The sequence below is a fragment of the Bubalus kerabau genome, chromosome 20 (genome assembly GCF_029407905.1).
Source record: "Bubalus kerabau isolate K-KA32 ecotype Philippines breed swamp buffalo chromosome 20, PCC_UOA_SB_1v2, whole genome shotgun sequence".
Lineage (NCBI taxonomy): Eukaryota > Metazoa > Chordata > Mammalia > Artiodactyla > Bovidae > Bubalus > Bubalus kerabau.
Window position 1 is genome coordinate 49,334,288 of NC_073643.1, and position 4,268 is coordinate 49,338,555.

The window sequence follows — 4,268 nt, forward strand, 5'->3', positions numbered from 1 at the left end:
GTATATACCACATTCTGTTTATCTACTCATCCAATGATAGACACAAGTTGTTTCCACCTTTGGCTACTGTAAATAATGCTGTGAACACTGGTATACAAATATCTGTTCAATTCCCTGACTGAAATTCTTTTGGCCATACATTCAATTCTTTCGGGTGCATTTTTAGAGTTCCATTTTTATTTGTTTATAATGTTTTTAGTATATCATTTTATAGTTTTTAATTGTTACTCTAGGTATACCGTGTGTGTATATATATTTATCAGTTCAGTTCAGTCTCTCAGTCATGTCCAACTCTTTGCGACCCCATGAATCGCAGCACGCCAGGCCTCCCTGTCCATCACCAGCTCCTGGAGTTCACTCAGACTCACGTCCATCGAGTCAGTGATGCCATCCAGCCATCTCATCCTCTGTCGTCCCCTTCTCCTCTTGCCCCCAATCCCTCCCAGCATCAGAGTCTTTTCCAATGAGTCAACTCTTCGCATGAGGTGGCCAAAGTACTGGAGTTTCAGCTTTAGCATCATTCCTTCCAAAGAAATCCCAGGGCTGATCTCCTTCAGAATGGACTGGTTGGATCTCCTTGCAGTCCAAGGAGGCTGTGATTACTGTATATATATTTAGGTAAATATATATAGATAGATAGATAGATAGATAATCACAGCCTCCTAGTGTTGACATTTTCAAGTCAAATAAAGGGTAAAAAACTTACTTCTATTTATTAATAGATTGCTTTCCTCTTCCCATTTCCAAATACTATTTCCTCTACGTATATCGAGCACCATATGAGACGGTGTAATTGCATATTCTGTTATGCTTACACCCTTTTTTAACACATTCCATTGTTTTTCTATCCTTTCTAAAGCCCTTCTGTTATCATTTGTTATATGTGTTTGGACAGCTTTCTTTATCCATTCTTTAAAGTAGTTCTGCTAGCAACAAATTTTTTAGTTTTCCTTCATTTGAGAATGCTTTCATTTCCCCTTCATTTCTGAAGGATAATCTGTCTGAATGTAGGATTTGGGGTTGACAATTCTTTTCTCTTAGCACTTGAAAAATGTTGTGCCACTTCTTCCTGGGCCCCATGATTTCAGATGAGCAATCTGCTGGCATTTAAACTGATGTCCATTTATGGTTGTGGGACAGTACCTAGGATGGCTGGGGGTCTTGCTGCTGACACTGTTGCTAGCAGATCAGACTCCACACTGGGTCTCTGTTGGGCTTCCCTTCTCCTGATCCTTTGGCCACAGAAGGCAGGCTTTTCTTGGTTCTTCTGTCTATGGCTGTTGGGGGTTCAAGATTGCAGGACTCCTCTGTCACCTGGAGCCAGGAATACATGGGAGATAAAACAAAAACCCTAGGAATTCACCATGTTGTCGTTCCTCGTGTCTTAGCGTTTCCTACCAGCCTGCTGCTTCTTTCCAGCTTTCAGAGTCCTGTTGTTATTGTCTATTCAATGATCCCAAGTATGGGGCTTCCCCAGTGGCTCAGTGGTAAAGGCTCCGTCCGCCAGTGCAGAAGACACAGGTTTGATCCCTGGTCCAGAAAGATCCCACATGCCATGGAGCAACTAAGCCCATGCCCCACAACTTCTGAGCCTGTGCTCTAGAACCTGGGAGCAACTACTGAAGCCCATCCACCCTAGAACCTGTGCTCCACAACAAGAGAAGCGACCACAACAAGAAGCCCACAGACTGCAACTACAGAAAAGCCCACACAGCAACAAAACCCAGAACGGGCAAAAATAAATCAATAAAATTGTAAAGTAGCTCAGATGGTAAAGAGTCTGCCTACAATCTCAGAGACCCAGGTTCAATCCCTGAGTCTGGAAGATCCCCTAGAGAAGGAAATGGCAACCCACTCCAGTATTCTTGCCTGGATAATCCCATGAACAGAGCAGCCTGGCAGGCTTGGCAGGCTGCAGTCCATGGGGTCACAAAGAGTCAGACATAACTGAGTGACTAACATTTCACTTTCATTTTCATAACTACATTTAAAAAATAATAAATCCAAGTATGTTTAGTTGTGTTTAGAGGAAAGAATTGAGGAAAAGTTCTTTTATTGCATCTTGTTCCAGAATCAGCAGCCCAAATCAATTTAAATAAATTTGTATTATCAAATCAAGAAATCACCTCTCAATTATATAAGGAAGTGATTAGGTTATACGCAGAAATACCAACACAAAGACACTGTGTATAATAAAAAGCAATGACTCCATGAAGTCAATAAAGTGTTTTCAGATTGTCAGCTCAGAGTGCCATAGCACAGAGCGAGGATCCTCAATAGTATTTTACTTTAGAATTGAAAAAAAAAAAAAAGAGAGAGATAATCAACTAAGAAAAGATCAGTTGCTAGAAAAATTTCAACATGATCATAGTCAACTTCTGGGTGCTGTACTGAGTGGTAGAGGGAAAAATTAAACACTGACATTTTAAAAATACGTCTGAATGCAATCTCTTCTGAGCCAATGGAATTGGCACAATTTCCTGCAGAACCATGGATTTTATGTAGCAACATACGCTGATTTGGGTGCCCAAAAGTGAGGCTTCAGTCATGAGTTGGAAGAAAATGGGAAACCAAGAAAGAGCTAAGCTCTTCTGTCCACAAAATTAAGAGAAACTTGTTGTCAAGACTGTGGAGAAGGAAGAAAAGAGAAATGGCAGAGACAGGAGCAGAGCAATGTGATAAGAAGGATGGAACATCCAGGAAGAAATGTTGAGGAAGGACAGGAGCGTCAGATAGCAAATTTAAGAAACTGCCATGTAGTTCTGAATCTGTGATACAAAATGCTCTTTGCATATGGCCTTTGCTGCTAAGTCACTTCAGTCGTGTCCGACTCTGTGCGACCCCATAGACAGCAGCCCACCAGGCTCCCCACTCCCTGGGATTCTCCAGGCAAGAACACTGGAGTGAGTTGCCATTTCCTTCTCCAATGCATGAAAGTGAAAAGTGAAAGTGAAGACGCTCAGTCATATCTGACTTTTATCGACCCCATGGACTGCAGCCTACCAGGCTCCTCCGTCCATGAGATTTTCCAGGAAAAAGTACTGGAGTGGGGTGCCATTGCCTTCTCCGCATATGGCCTTTGGGGATGTGCAAAGAAAAGACATTGTATTCCATGTCTAGGCAAGCATCAGAGAGAGACAGAACGCCTAAAAGGAGGTGAAATCTGGGTCAGATCTAGAGTTCAAAGGAACGATGGTAGATGTAGAGGTGACCATGAGAACACAACACCTGGAAATTCACAAGTCAGATGGGAGATGGGGTCAGGCTGATTTTCTGTATGTCTCTAGGGATAGCATACTCTTGGCCGCAAGAAACATATGCATCTGTGGTATGTGAGCTCATACAATTGGAAGATAAAGAGGCAAAACTGACGATCTAGCTGCTTTTCTCGTGTATAGCATGGTTAAGCCTGAGACTGTAACCTGGAGTGTCTCAGAGGTGTAGACAGTGATAAGGAACACAGTGAAGTTGAAGGGCAGACTATTTGGATAGAAGCAACAGAAAGGGAAGGAAGAGTCTAACCCTTCTACAGACATCACTCACTTAAACTTTTGTAGATTGAGAAACATCACAGATGTGTTTTGGAGCCCCGTTATAAGGCTTGTTTCCTGCCAGTTTGCTAGAATTACCATGAATTCACATTTTTATATATTAGACACTTTAAATTTTAATTTAAAGTAAAAATAAGGTTCAACTGAATCTTTGAAAATTTTAATATGATTGTGATAGGTCTTTATCATATATGCAGAGAACATGAAATGTACAAATTAAAATCCAATCTGATGTATTGATTAGCTTTGATGTGGTTTATACCTTTAAATGTAGGTTCCCTCGACTGAGAGAAAGAAGAAATTAAGGATAATTTTAACATTATCCAAAAAGTTCATCTTGATGGGCTATAGTTTCTGCTGCACATTCTGTTAGTGAATTTCAGAGGTTTGATTGCAGATGAGTAAACATGCACAGGGTAAAAATCAAACAGAATTCCAAATGACTGCCCTAAATTCCATAGCTGCACAGCTAATGATTTCAAAGAAATGGTAGAAATGTTCCTGCTCCCTCACAGAGAAAAAGGTAGATCCAGCCCTGTAAGAGTCTTGGATAGTTGAAGCTGCCATAATGGCAGGTGACCATGTAGTACAGGAGAAACGGCTGGAAGGCGGTGGTGGATATGGAGGCATCCTTGGGGAGGATGACTCAAGGGAGGAGAAAAAAGGAGACACCAGTAATGGATGGTGGGCTTCCCAGGTGACGAAGTGGTAAAGAAT